Genomic DNA, 16,150 nt, shown 5'->3' with positions numbered 1-16,150 from the left:
AGATTCGTCTATTCTATATATCTAGAATATATATATTAAGGTATAATACAATAAAGAAATACAAATAAAATAATAAAATAATAAAATATAGTATTATCATATGATAATGATAATGGAATCAAATACGCAGTATTTACAGAAAAAAGTCTTCGTTTATTGGGAAAGAATCAATATACTTTTAATGTCGAATCGGGATTCACTAAGACAGAAATAAAGCATTGGGTCGAACTCTTCTTTGGTGTTAAGGTGGTAGCTGTGAATAGCCATCGACTACCTGGAAAAGGTAGAAGAATAGGACCTATTCTGGGCCATACAATGCATTACAGACGTATGATCATTACCCTTCAACCGGGTTATTCTATTCCACTTCTAGATAGAGAAAAAAACTAAAGGAGAATGAATGAAAAAAGACATAGTTTGGAAGTTAGACCTTTTTATAGGACTCTCTTTCAATTTCAAAAAAGAGGACGTTTGAAACTTTTAACAGGCGTAATCGTGAGTCAACAAGTGACTCGAACTGTGTGTAAAAAAAGAAGCATTTTTTTTTTTTCAAAATGCTAGAACTAGATAAGGAAGTTTTCTATAACCTTGAGAAAAAGGATAAAAAGGTAGTTTTTTTTTAGTTTATGACTCCGATCAAGAGCGAGAAATCCTTGATTTGGGATTGGACATAGAACCTGGACCCATCGTAGAGACGTTTAGTTCAAAAGAAAGGATCGTATCCTGATGGTAAGAATTATACTTTCGTGGAAATACAGCGCTATAGACTTCAATGCGGTAGAGTAGACGTTTTGTTTCTAATTTTTCTGGACCAAACCTCCGCTCCGACCCAACGATACAATGAATTTTTTCTGTTCATATTCATAAATAAAAAAGATTCGGAATCGCAATGCTACTATATGCGTCCAGAGGAGTATTTGGAATAATATTCTTCTATAATCCATTATTGCGGGGGGTCTTACTAACAGGGCTTCGCTGCACGGGACAGGTCTTCGTCGAAAAGCTAACTCCACCCGGCATTTTCATACCCTTTCTTTGGGTGGTATATCGCCTTTTAAAGTCTAAGAGGGTAGTAGGGGATCTATAGTAGGTAAGATAATTTGCCCTTTGATTTTGATTGAATATACTATTTTTCCGCCTTTACCACGCATTATTGTATGCGCTTCTAGAGAAGTATGTATGCAGGAAGTAAATTCTAACCGCTTTCTTTTGAATCCAATTTCAAATTAGATTAGAAAGATAGAAAGGCCATGAGGATGGGAAAATCAAAATAAAATCTTTTTAATTAGTTCTCCTTTTTTGGAATTTTCTTATTATCCTTTCATTTTTTTTACAGAATATTTTTCAAACTAAAAATAAAAAATACAATACAATAGTCAATATTCCTTATAATAGATATACTTAATTATATCATAAGAATCTTAAGATATTTTTCGACTAGATAGAAATAGTAAATTTGAATTGAGACACCTATTCCATGACGGATTTAAACTTACCTTCTATTTTCGTGCCTTTAGTAGGCTTAGTATTTCCGGCAATTGCAATGACTTCTTTATTTCTTTATGTGCAAAAAAATAAGATTGTCTAGTATTTTTTAGTGTAAGTAATATAATATGGTAGGGTATGTGGCTTTTTCTACACACACTTTCTACACACAAATGAAAAACGGTTATGGATGCGGATATAGGCTACGAGCATAAATGCATGAATATGCAGAGCCAGGTATAGCGAGTTTTATTTTATTTATTTTAATTGAATCAACGAATATTTTTTGAATAGAAAGTCAATGTATCTAACCTATTATTTCACAGGAGTACTAGTTGCTGAAGGCGATTTCAGAATCAAAAAAAGTAAAGTCAAAATTATTTAGCTTATTCTCTCAATTTCAATCGACCGCTGCTGGATTTAGTATATCTAATATGAATTGGCGATCAGAACACATATGGGTAGAACTTCTAAAAGGTTCTCGAAAAAGGGGTAATTTTTTCTGGGCCTGTATTCTTTTTCTAGGTTCACTAGGATTCTTATCGGTTGGGATTTCCAGTTATCTTGGTAAGAATATTATATCTATACTTCCATCTCAAGAAATTCTTTTTTTTCCGCAGGGGGTCGTGATGTCTTTCTACGGAATCGCAGGCCTATTCATTAGCTCCTACTTGTGGTGTACTATTTTGTGGAATGTAGGTAGTGGTTATGACCGATTCGATAGAAAAGAGGGAATAGTGTGCATTTTTCGTTGGGGATTCCCTGGAATAAAACGTCGCGTCTTCCTTCGATTCCTTATGCGGGATATCCAATCAATTAGAATTCAGGTTAAAGAGGGTCTTTATCCTCGTCGTATTCTTTATATGGAAATCCGGGGCCAGGGGATCATTCCCTTGACTCGTACTGATGATAAATTTTTTACTCCACGAGAAATTGAACAAAAAGCTGCCGAATTGGCCTATTTCTTGCGCGTACCAATTGAAGTATTTTGAGGTATCTTTTTTGAACTGAGTTGAATGAAGAAAAGAAGAATTGGAAGAAGAAAAGTTTTCTCAACACAGGGAGGAAGTCCCTTCTAAATTGGATTTGTTATTGTAAGGGGATTTTTAAGTATTTATCTAAAGGAAGGAACAAACGAGGATAAGAGAAATTTGCTTTTAATTTTTTTTTATCCAAGTTAGATATATCGCATACTATTCTTCCTTTTTCATCCGAAAGGGCTTTTTTTTTATTCTATTTCACTATTTCATTCCATCTAGATCTAAGAAAGAACCCAATGCACTGAAATTCCACTAATAACTAATATACAAAAAAGAAGAATAGATACAGGGTATCAAACCTATAGAGTTTTTGCTTCAAAGAAATAGAAATATCATGAAATAGAAATATCATCATATAGAGTCAGGGAATGGAATAGAGTCAGCGAATGAAGCATATTCATTAACAACTCCATTTACAGATCAAAAATGAAAAAAAAGAAAGCATTGCCTTCTTTACTATATCTTGTATTTATCGTACTTTTGCCTTGGGGGGTCTCTTCCTCATTTAACAAATGTCTGGAACTTTGGATTAAGAATTGGTGGAATACCAGGCAATCCGAAACTCTCTTAACTGATATTCAAGAGAAAAGGATTCTAGAAAGATTCATAGAATTAGAAGAACTTTCTCTCTTGGACGAGATGATAAAAGGGAAACTAAAGACACATGTACAAAAACCTCCTACAGGAATACACAAGGAAATAATACAATGGGTCAAAATAAATAATGAGGATCATCTCCATACCATTTTGCATTTCTCGACAAATATAATCTGTTTGGCTATTCTAAGTGGTTCTTTTTTTCTGGGTAAAGAGGAACTTGTCATTTTGAATTCTTGGGTTCAGGAATTCTTCTATAATTTAAATGACTCAATAAAAGCTTTTTTTATTCTTTTAGTTACTGATTTTTTTGTTGGATTTCACTCCACCCGTGGTTGGGAACTAGTAATTCGTTGGGTCTACAACGATTTTGGATGGGCTCCTAACGAGCTTATTTTCACTATTTTTGTTTGTAGTTTTCCAGTAATTCTAGATACATGTTTGAAATTTTGGGTCTTTTTTTGTTTAAATCGTCTATCTCCTTCGCTTGTAGTCATTTATCATTCAATTAGTGAAGCATAAATTCATTTGATCTCCCGATATTAATATTAATCAAATTAGCAAGCATCTTTTTTTAGAAAGAAAGCCCTTTTCCATTTTAGCAAAATTCTTTCTATTTATACCTACTTTAAGGTATTCATCATTGCAGTACAACTGTTGCAGTAGAATGACAACAGATTCGTGTATAGGGAACTAGATTAGCTTAGCTACCTATCTAATTTATTGTAGAAATTCTGGGATCTGCGATTGGACATGGAAAATAGAAATACTTTTTCTTGGGTAAAGGAACAGATAACTCGATCGATTTCTGTATCGATCATGATATACGTAATAACTCGGACATCTATTTCAAATGCATATCCCATTTTTGCGCAGCAGGGTTATGAAAACCCACGAGAAGCAACTGGACGAATTGTATGTGCCAATTGCCATTTAGCTAGCAAGCCCGTCGATATTGAAGTTCCCCAAGCTGTGCTTCCCGATACTGTATTTGAAGCAGTTCTTCGAATTCCTTATGATATGCAATTGAAACAAGTTCTTGCTAATGGAAAAAAGGGAGGGTTGAATGTAGGTGCTGTTCTTATTTTGCCCGAGGGATTCGAATTAGCGCCGCCCGATCGTATTTCCCCTGAGTTAAAAGAAAAGATAGGAAATCTTGCTTTTCAGAGTTATCGTCCCGATAAAAAAAACATTCTTGTGATAGGCCCTGTTCCCGGTAAGAAATATAGTGAAATTGTCTTTCCCATTCTTTCCCCTGATCCTGCTACGAAGAAAGATGCTCATTTCTTAAAATATCCCATATATGTAGGGGGAAACCGAGGAAGAGGACAGATCTATCCTGATGGTAGCAAGAGTAACAATACAGTCTATAATGCTACGTCAACAGGTATAGTAAGAAAAATACTACGTAAAGAAAAGGGGGGGTATGAAATATCCATAGTTGATGCATCAGATGGACGCCAAGTGATTGATATTATACCTCCCGGACCAGAACTTCTTGTTTCAGAGGGGGAATCCATCAAGCTTGATCAACCATTAACAAGCAATCCTAATGTGGGAGGTTTTGGTCAGGGGGACGCAGAAATCGTGCTTCAGGATCCATTACGTGTCCAAGGCCTTTTGTTCTTCTTCGCATCCGTTATTTTGGCACAAGTTTTTTTGGTTCTCAAAAAGAAACAGTTTGAAAAGGTTCAATTGTACGAAATGAATTTCTAGGTCCCGGGATTTCTTACCATCAAGTTGGTAAAAAGCCTCGATTTATTGGCAATTGCTAGAATTATCTATGATCTATTTTGGAAATCCTTTTTTTGTTTAGACTGCTTTTTGTTTATGAGATGTCTGGAATTCCTTATTTATATCCCATGCAAAAGAAGAGAATCCAAGGCAAAGGCGAGAACAATCAAATTAAAATTTCTTCTTTTTCGGAGGGATTGCAGGTCTTCTTAATCGTCTATTCGGCACAAGAAAAAGCCTTTTTCTTGTGCCGATTCTTCTTGTATCAAAATAAGAATCCTTTTTCTTCCTAATTCGTCAAAGATTACTATTTCTTCTTTATTCGGGTCTGTCTCTTGGACCTCTTTTTCTTTTGCTTAGGTTTAGCCGAGGTAGTGGACAAACAGAGGGGAAGAAAATATGGCGGGGGAAAAATTTCTTGTGATTGTGAGCAAATTGCTTGGCTTGTTTAATTAAGTTCAACTTCAAATTTACAGAAATTTTGCAAAAAAAAAGTAAACTCTTCCATTGAAGGTTTTTTTATTTTTAGGCTAGTTGAATAGTTTTGATTAAGGTTTTATTAGTTTATTACTCGAAACTAAATCAAGGATTTTCAGGATACTTCCTTCGTGGAATAAGATATTGGATCCTCGAGTGATCTCTTTTTCTTGTTGCTTCATAAGAGTGAATCGAATAGATTCAATTCGCGTTATAAGAGTAAAATAAAAATTCCGCGGGTCCTTTCCGCTCTAATCAGATAAAGGGGGGTAAGGACCCGCTAAGCTCCTACTTTTTCATGTTTACAATCTGGTCCCTCCGATTACTATAGAGATGAACCCAATCCAGAATATGAACCATAAAAGAAAACACCTACTAAACCAATCACAGCAATACCAGCTACAGTACCTATCAGCCAAAGAGGAATTCTTCCAGTAGTATCGGCCATTTCCCCTACTTTCCTCCACATTTTATCAATTGGTCATGCTAGAGACAAAAACAGTCATGGGTAGTTATAAGGATGGTATCCTTCCAAATGGGATAAGAGAATTCTTATTAGTCTCTTTCTTTCTCTCAATTGAAGAAGTAATTGGAAAATAAAACAGCAAGTACAAAAATGAGTAATAAACCCCAGTATAGACTGGTACGATTCAATTCAACATTTTGTTCATTCGGGTTTGATTGTGTCATAGTTCTATAGTTGGAATTTGTTTTATCGTTGGATGAACTGCATTGCTGATATTGATCCCAAGAAAAAAACAGTAGGTACAGCTAGTCCGTGAATAGCCAGCCATCGCACTGTAAAAATAGGATAGGTTCGATCTATGGTCATTGAGGGCCTCCTAAAAGGATCTACTAAATTCATCGAGTTGTTCTAAAGAATCAAAACGGTCGGTTATTAACGGAATTCCTTGTCGGCTTTCCGTGAAATACTCGTTTGGCCTAGGACTTCCAAACACGTCATAAGCTAAACCCGTACTGACAAATAACCAACCCGCAATGAATAGGGAAGGTATAGTAATGCTATGAATAACCCAGTATCGAATACTGGTAATAATATCAGCAAAAGAACGTTCTCCCGTGCTTCCAGACATGCTGAACTCCCAAAATTTTTGTACATTCAAAAAAGGAATTGATTCCGTAAAAGATGGGATCGACCAGTAAATAGAAAATTACTGATATTTCATCCTTGTGAGATTGTCAATTTTGTACCAAAGGTGTATTTTGAGTATACCGAATTAGTATAGCTATCCTTCCTATGGCACAGCAATCTGGTTTTGCCTGGTTCCGAAACATAATTACTTTTTTATTTTTTTTTTGTCTATAGGTAAGCTATATGTTATTCAAGGCATCAATAGAAAACCCCATTTTTGTAGGTTCTACTTACTTTTCATTGGCTTCGGAATAATAGAGTAATTCGGAATAGCAGCCAAAATCTTGGGAAAATCTAAGTTAATGATCAATAGGTTTGGATAAATAATTTAGGAAGGATATTCTCATACTGACACAATACAAGGACAAGTATATGTGAAATCTATCCTTTCATAATTCGTAATTCATCCTTGTATTGTTTGTTGGATTAGGTCTAACTTTCTTGACCAAACTGCGAGCGCGGAACTTTACGAGATGAAATAGGGAAAGACAGAAGATAGAATAGAACTTAAAAGGATAATTGAAGTGACTCGTCTTCGAATCTACTTTGGTTGGAGTTCGAAAAAGGAATAAAAATAAAGTAAATTCAAGGAAGAGCTTTCTTTTTTTTTTTTTTTTAACAGCCCCTTGGCAGGTCGTGGAATGCTTTTGTTCTCCTCTTATTCCATATGGAATACAATCAGTTAAAATAAGAAGGAATAGGGGAATATTCGATCGTTCACTCCAAAAAGAGGGTCCTATTGAAAAAGAAATTATCCAAAATAGAAAGAAGTTTTTTTTTTCAAATTCAATTGTTTATTTATCTCTTATTCAAAAATTTCCCTGAAAATTGAATTTCTTTTTTTCATTCAATGGGGTTAGATGATCTAGTTCTTAATATTATTACTTTACTCAATTGACAAATTCCACAACAAATCTCTTGATTCGGAATTAGGGACTCATGTATCATCTGATGAATCCACTTTCTTTTACACTTCTGTATCTTACTCTATCTTGTTTTTTAGTATTATCTAAAATAACTGATGAATTATGAATTTTCCATAACTTAGGTAAATGCTTTACCAACATATGTAGTGTAGTAAAAAAAAATAAATGGAATTTAACTCTTTCATGCTTACTTTAACTAGTTATTTTGGTTTTCTACTGGCTGCTTTAACTATAACCCCAGCTCTATTTATTGGCTTGAACAAGATACGCCTTATTTGAATTGACTGAATAATTATAATTCAGAAAAGAAAAATCTTTCTTTGGGATTCCTGGCATTCTACGACTCTTTTCCAGACTAATTAGGAATTCTTTTCTTGGTCATTGAGATTCGTGGATAATTTAGAGTACTATTTAGGGATAGATCGTACCTCTTTTTTTATCCCCTCGAACAAATCGAAATGATTGAAGTTTTTCTATTTGGAATCGTCTTAGGCCTAATTCCTATTACTTTAGCGGGATTATTCGTGACTGCGTATTTGCAATACAGGCGTGGGGATCAGTTGGATCTTTGATTGAGTCATTTTTTTTTTTTGATTGACCTCCTCCAGACCAGAGAGGAGGTCAAATTGAAATTGGAGTTACAATTCAATTTTGTTAAGTTATTTTACTCTGCTTCGACATAAAATAGATGGAATCACGCTCTGTAGGATTTGAACCTACGACATCGGGTTTTGGAGACCCGCGTTCTACCGAACTGAACTAAGAGCGCTTTCATTCATTCAAAAAGAAAATCTTTTTCTATTCCTAATGTATCTCACGTACGTATAGTCTCCACAAATTCAAGTTATACCCACTTTACTTTAATTGATCTCGTCGCTACTGCCTATAAAGAAGAAAGAAGTAATAGGTAGGGATGACAGGATTTGAACCTGTGACATTTTGTACCCAAAACAAACGCGCTACCAAGCTGCGCTACATCCCTTTTCCAAATTAAATTGTTGTACAATGCCATTGTACACAATTCCTGTCTTCTTTTCCACATCATAATTTTCTTCTTCTTTCTTTCTCTATCTATATATAGAACCCTCGTGTCATTTCTTCTTTTTGGTCTCATATAATTAAGGAATTATATACATATAAAATCCAATATAATTTCGCCTATAAAAGAAGGATTACTTTTCCTTGGTAATATATAGGAAGAAGGGGTCATCTTTTTCTTTTTTAGGGATAGGAAAATTTCGTCGATATGGTTCATTTTATATATAGCATAACAATCTTGGGCAAGAGTTTATGATCATATATGTATTCCAACAAGGAAGGAGGATTTTCAATGCGGGATATAAAAACATATCTCTCTGTAGCACCCGTGCTAAGTACTCTATGGTTTGGTGCTTTAGCAGGTTTATTGATAGAAATTAATCGTTTATTCCCAGATGCTTTGTCATTCCCTTTTTTTTAATTCTAGTTATTGCTATGGGAGGGATAGATTTCTTCGTGATATGACAAAATTTGATCCTTTTCAATCTTTTTTTAGTATCGGAAGGAAAAAGAAAGAAAAGATGGATTGGGTTGAACCTCAGAGTCATTAAAAATTTGGTAAACCCCATTTTTGAAAATAGAAATTCAATTTAAAGGGGTACCCAAGCTAAATAAGGCCTCAGAAATCAGAGCATAGAAAAGGCGGGGCTGGCTAATTAAATGAAAGGATTTCGAACCAAAATCTTTGCTAATTCGACAAGGATTGTATTCTTTAATTATTTCTCTATTTTTTATTACTTAATTAAAGAATAAAAAAAAATTATTCTAATGAATTTTATTCTTCTTCTTCGGATTCAAAATAGAAGAATAAAAGAATAAGTAGAAGAATTAAGTTAAGTCAATCCAAAAAGAAAAGGAGGTTCATGGCCAAGGGAAAAGATGTTAGAATCAGAGTTATTTTGGAATGCATCAGTTGTGTTCGAAAAGGTGCCAATGAGGAATCGACGGGGATTTCTAGATATAGTACTCAAAAGAATCGCCACAATACACCCGGACAATTAGAATTCAAAAAATTTTGTCGTTATTGTCGCAAGCATACGACTCATCACGAAATAAAGAAATAGGAACATCGTGTGTTTGATCTTTCCAAACAACAGAAAGAGTAAGAACTTCATATTTAATATATAAAGAAAACATAGTATAGAATACAAAATACAAATCAACTCATCTGATTTCCGGTAGATATTATTTCATATGTATAGAGGGTATTCATATACTATAATATGAATCAAATAAGATATGGATCAAAGAAAAACTACTTCTTCTGGATCCTAAATTAATAAAATAAAGAAGTGAATTTTCAAATTTTCAAATTTTAAATAAGGAATAAATCATGTATACATCTAAACAACCTTTTCTTAAATCTAAGCAACCCTTTAGTAAATCCAAGCAAACTTTTAATAAATCCAAGCAACCCTTTCGTAAATCCAAGCAAACTTTTCGTAAATTCAAGCAACCTTTTCGTAAATCTAAACAACCTTTTCGTAGGCGTCCCCGGATTGGCCCGGGAGATCGAATTGATTATAGAAACATGAGTTTAATTAATAGATTTATTAGTGAACAAGGAAAAATATTATCGAGACGAATAAATAGATTAACCTTGAAACAACAACGATTAATTACTCTTGCTATAAAACAGGCTCGTATTTTATCTTTCTTACCGTTTCGTAACTATGAGAACGAAAAGCAATTTCAAGCCCAGTCAATTTCAATAATTACAGGTTCTAGACCCAGAAAAAATAGACATATTCCTCAATTAACGCAAAAGTACAATTCCAATCGAAACTTAAGAAACAACAACCAAAATTTAAGAAACAACAACCGGAACTTAAGTTCCGATTGTTGATGTTTTATTCGAATTCGAAAGGGCCAGACCTATATATATTATAAAGAAAGTAATCCAGCTCGTTGATTCCTACCACTTAATCTTAATTTATTGTATCTTCCCGGAGTTCCCTCTCCGGGAATTCATCTTTTATTATTCCAGTATATTACTTTATTTATACCTTTAATTGATGATCTTTATTTTATTGGAAATCGTGTAAAGATTATTTGGATTTGATACAGCTACTTGTGCAAGCATTTTACGATTAAGAATCAATTTCTTCTTGTACAGGTTGTGTATTAATTTACTATAACTATCGAATACTTTATATACCCGCGTTGCTGCGTTTATCCGAGTGATCCACAAACGACGAAAATCCCTCTTTTGCCTACCTCTATCTCGATGAGAGGAAACAAAAGCTCTTTTTACCTGTTGGGTAATCATTCGATTAAGTCTTAAATGAGCCCCTCTAAAGTTTGAGGCAAATGAACGCATTTTTGTTCGTCGTCTCCGGGCTATATATCCTCGCGGAACTCTGGTCATTGAATCAAATTAACCTTAATGAATAACTAATGATTTCTCTTCTTTTAGCCACCCTTTTTCTCATTAATAACAAAACTAATTATTCCGATATATAAAATATTAATTCCAATGGCTTTTGCTATAGTAACCTTCCCAACCACGATTTTTTATTCCACTCCGTTCAGTTATTTCTATACGAAATAACAAATTCATTCTAATAATACTAAAAAAAATAGTGGGTTCCATCGTTTCTATGGTTCCCTTTTAAACGGTGAGGCCCTCTCTATACACCGGAGCCCTTTCTTTCATCAAAAGGTATTGCGAACTTGTATAGTCCACATTCTTTGGCTCTACCTATCCATTATAGAGTAAATAGCTCTTTTCACAATAAGAGTTATCCATACAGTGACGGTATTTAATTATGAAAGTTGGCTAAGTAGCTGACCCTGTTAGTCCGTTCTTTTAAGATAAAGGAGCATAAGCCTTTTTCTTTTTATTACTATTTCCTCCGCTTAATGGATAACCATTTGCTACCAATGGGAGAATTGCTTCTTATTTCCAATTTAGATAATTGGATTTGCACCAAAGGAAACCATAAATTCCATATACCATAGAAATCTAGGATAGAGAAGCTATATCCTATTCATTGGTACTAATCATGGATACTTCAATTTTTTTTATATTTGTTTGAAGTCATGATCTGAACGAGTCGCACATACACCCTAGCACATGTTCCTCGACGCTGAGGGCATCCTTTAAGCGCGGCCGTTTTTCGAGCATTTCGTATTGGCTGTCTTGCGTTTCTAATAAGTTGTTTAACCGTCGGCATGTTGTATGTATATAGAAAAAAATGGATTGGTTTAGATCCATCTTAACCTGATGATTGCTCATCATGAAGTCTTTCTATTTTCTATTAAATCGAGGAAAACACGAATTTAGCTGTGAAATAACTTTACAAGAAATCCGGACACTACCAATCCTTAAACATTTCTGGAAACCACACTGGATCAGTATCGCAGTGCTTGTCAATCATTTCATCCCCTACAATATCGACAAGTCCATAAGCTTTGGCTTCGTCTGCTGACATAAAAACATCCCTTTCCATGTCTTCGGATACAACCCAAAAAGGCTTGCCTGTTCTTACTGCATAAACCCTTGTGATCATTTCGCGAACTTTGTGTAACTCTTCTACTTCTAGTAAAAATTCTGGTGTCCTTGCCCGATAATAAGCACTAGCAGGTTGGTGAAGCATAATCCTCGCGTGAGGGAATGCTATACGCTTGGTGGGTTCTCCTCCAAGCAGAATGAAGGACGCCATGGAGGCGGCTATTCCGAGGCATATTGTATATATATCTGGTGTCACCGTTTGCATCGTATCAAAAATAGCCATTCCTGAGATTAGCCACCCGCCTGGGGAGTTTATAAACAAAAAAATATCACTAATTCCATCTTCTATACTCAGATATACCATGAGACCTGTAATATGATTCGTGATCTCGCAACGAATCTCTTGACCTAAAAAAAGTGTCCTTTCTCGATACATAACATTGTATAAGTCAACCCAAGTCGCTTCTTCATCTCCAGGAATCCGGTAAGGTACTTTTGGAACACCAATGGGCATATTAGATTAATATTATTAAATTTAAGTAAGAAAACCACACTTTAATATGGAAACGTAAGAATGGAACAGAAAGAAAGAATCCGCAGTTTATTGTCTTAATTTTTATTCTTATTCTATATGAATATTATAGATTCTATTAATACGTAGATTGAAAGGTTATACATATAAGGAATGTAAGACAGATTGAATAAAGAAAAGGGAATGGGTGATTTGAATGCTAAACAAAGAGGGGTAGCGATCTATTCTTCGTTTTTTCCAAATTGGCCAAGTTACCCATTGCATATTGGCACTTATCGAGTATAGAATAGATCTGCTTCTCTTTCTTCTTATGAACAGAATTGGCTTCTTATTTTTAATGGAATGAAATAAATATTCGCGCTTTCTGACACAGAATCCCCTAGAAGGGTTAGGTACATAGGATATGGATAGTCTTTTTCAATGCGATAAAATAAAGCGACATCGTGTCTATTTTTCTTTGCTAAAGGGGTATTTCCATGGGTTTGCCTTGGTATCGTGTTCATACTGTCGTATTGAATGATCCGGGTCGATTGCTTGCGGTGCATATAATGCACACAGCTCTAGTTTCTGGTTGGGCTGGCTCAATGGCTTTATACGAATTAGCAGTTTTTGATCCCTCTGATCCTGTTCTGGATCCAATGTGGAGACAAGGTATGTTCGTAATTCCCTTCATGACTCGTTTAGGAATAACGGATTCGTGGGGTGGTTGGAGTATTTCAGGAGGAACTGTAACAAATCCGGGTATTTGGAGTTATGAAGGTGTGGCAGGTACGCATATTGTGTTTTCTGGCTTGTGTTTCTTGGCAGCGATCTGGCATTGGGTATATTGGGACCTAGAAATATTCTCTGATGAGCGGACGGGAAAAACCCTCTTTGGATTTGCCCAAGATCTTTGGAATTCATTTATTTCTTGCAGGGGTGGCTTGCTTTGGCTTTGGGGCATTTCATGTAACGGGTTTGTATGGTCCTGGGATATGGGTATCCGATCCTTATGGACTAACTGGAAAAGTACAAGCTGTAAATCCAGCGTGGGGGTGCAGAAGGTTTTGATCCTTTTGTTCCGGGGGGAATAGCTTCTCATCATATTGCTGCGGGTACATTGGGTATATTAGCGGGCTTATTCCATCTTAGTGTCCGTCCGCCTCAACGTCTATATAAAGGATTACGTATGGGCAATATTGAAACTGTACTTTCCAGTAGTATCGCTGCTGTTTTTTTTGCAGCTTTCGTAGTTGCTGGAAACTATGTGGTATGGGTCAGCAACGACCCCAATCGAATTATTTGGGCCTACTCGTTATCAGTGGGATCAGGGATACTTTCAGCAAGAAATATATCGAAGAGTTAGCAATGGTTTAGCCGAAAATCTTAGTTTATCAGAAGCTTGGTCTAAAATTCCCGAAAAATTAGCCTTTTATGATTATATTGGTAATAATCCGGCAAAAGGGGGATTATTCAGAGCAGGCTCAATGGACAATGGGGATGGAATAGCTGTTGGATGGTTAGGACATCCCGTCTTTAGAGATAAAGAAGGACGTGAGCTTTTTGTACGCCGTATGCCTACTTTTTTTGAAACATTTCCGGTTGTTTTGGTAGATGAGGAGGGAATTGTTAGAGCAGACGTTCCTTTTAGAAGAGCAGAATCCAAATATAGTGTTGAACAAGTAGGTGTAACGGTGGAGTTCTATGGTGGCGAACTTAATGGAGTAAGTTATTCTGATCCTGCTACTGTAAAAAAATATGCGAGGCGTTCTCAATTAGGGGAAATTTTTGAATTAGACCGGGCTACTTTGAAATCTGATGTGTTTTTTCGCAGCAGTCCAAGGGGTTGGTTCACTTTTGGTCATGCTACCTTTGCTTTGCTCTTCTTTTTCGGACACATTTGGCATGGCGCTAGAACATTGTTCCGAGATGTTTTTGCTGGTATTGATCCAGATTTGGATGCTCAAGTGGAATTTGGAACATTCCAAAAAGTGGGAGATCCAACTACAAGGAAACAGGCAGTTTGATACACATTGTTATAGTATCTTTCACCTCTCTTTTTTGATTTGACATGGGAAACATCTCCCATCCTTTCTTTGACTCTTTTTCTTTCTTTATATGGGAAATTATCCCAAATGACAAATGAATAGGTGTGGAAGTTATAATTGTAAATAAACCAGGATCGAATCTATGGAAGCATTGGTTTATACGTTCCTTTTAGTTTCGACTTTAGGGATAATTTTTTTCGCTATCTTCTTCCGAGAACCACCTAAGGTTCCACCAACTCCAACTAAAAGAATAAAATAATTTCATTTAAGTAAGAAGTCCCCCTATCTGGGAGACTTCTTACTTAAATTAGTCTCCGTGTTCTTCGAATGGATCTCTTAATTGTTGAGAGGGTTGCCCAAACGCGGTATATAAGGCATACCCAGTAAAGCTTACAAGTAAACCAGATATGGAGATGGCGACTAAAGTTGCTGTTTCCATTTTTATAGAATTTCAAGATTACAATGGATCTACGAAAAGATCGTGTATTTACAACTACAACGGAATAGTATACAAAGTCAACACCAATGATTAAATAGAATTTATGGCTACACAAACCGTTGAAGATAGTTCTAAACCTAGGCCAAAACGAACTGGTGCAGGTAGTTTACTGAAACCCTTGAATTCGGAATATGGGAAAGTCGCCCCGGGTTGGGGGACTACTCCTTTTATGGGGATCGCAATGGCTTTATTCGCTATATTCCTATCTATCATTTTAGAAATTTATAATTCTTCCGTTTTACTGGACGGAATTTTAACCAATTAGGTTTCTACTAACTAAAACTAGGAAGTCAGAGTTTTTCCATCCAAAAAAGCCTTTCTAGTTTAAGATCTACATTTCTAGATATTATGGTAGTTCGACCGCGGAATTTTTTTGTTTCGGTATCTCTGGAATATGAGTGTGTGACTTGTTAGAATTGATCCTATTGATAATACATAGAAAGGGCCTGTTATCTCTATCAAGATGATTCTAATTCGTCAGATATTATTTATTCTAGTATCTGGAACACGAAATAGATAGAGTGGATCAAAAAAAAAATGGAACTATGATTCATACTCACTATTAAGACCTCGCAACCAGACTGAAAAATTCAAGTAGTTCTTAAATAAAAATAAAAAAGAAATTTTCTTCCTTCCAATTTTGTTTGCCCAAAAGACAACTTTTTTTCTCTCGATTTTGTCGAGTCATTACACTGATTCAATAAATGATTATCAAGCGGTTCTTATTCGAAGAACCCTTGCCTTTTGTTTAGCTTGAGACTAAATCATCGTGGCTCTAGTATGAATCTAAGGTTTTAATTGAACTGATTCATAGGATCTCAACAAGATAATTTCTATATTACGCATAAAAAAACAAATCCTTTATAGGGAAGAGAAAAGTCAAGAAGCCTCTAATGACCAACATAAGGGAAAGGAAGAAAGAAAGACGCGCCAACTTGAGATTTTTTGGCATTATCATCACAAAGAAGATATTCCGGATTTTTCTTATTTGATATCTTCAAGGCAAATCGACCCAATTCAGTGGCTGATGAAGTTTTGAACCTTTTTTCTAATATTCGTTGAAAATTTTTGTGTTTCTGCTTGAGCCGTACGAGATGAAATTTTCATATACGGCTCTTAGAGGGGGACTCGGGTTAGTTACCTATCTCAATAAAGTATATGATTGGTTTGAGGAACGTCTTGAGATTC

General features: G+C 35.3%; 2 non-coding genes across 2 annotated transcripts; both read right to left on the bottom strand.

The window, feature by feature from the left end:
- Positions 1 to 8,107: 8,107 nt before the first annotated feature.
- TRNAW-CCA (transfer RNA tryptophan (anticodon CCA)) lies at positions 8,108 to 8,181 on the bottom strand. Its single transcript has one exon. It is a non-coding gene; the product is annotated as a tRNA-Trp (tRNA).
- A 139-nt stretch (positions 8,182 to 8,320) lies between these two features.
- Positions 8,321 to 8,394, bottom strand: TRNAP-UGG (transfer RNA proline (anticodon UGG)). The gene has a single exon. It is a non-coding gene; the product is annotated as a tRNA-Pro (tRNA).
- Positions 8,395 to 16,150: the final 7,756 nt, after the last annotated feature.

This window comes from Triticum urartu, unplaced genomic scaffold (assembly GCF_056163025.1).
Source record: "Triticum urartu cultivar PI428250 unplaced genomic scaffold, HENAU_Tu73 scaffold2, whole genome shotgun sequence".
NCBI lineage: Eukaryota > Viridiplantae > Streptophyta > Magnoliopsida > Poales > Poaceae > Triticum > Triticum urartu.
The sequence above is the reverse complement of the archived record's forward strand: the minus strand, read 5'-3'. Positions and strand labels throughout refer to the sequence as shown.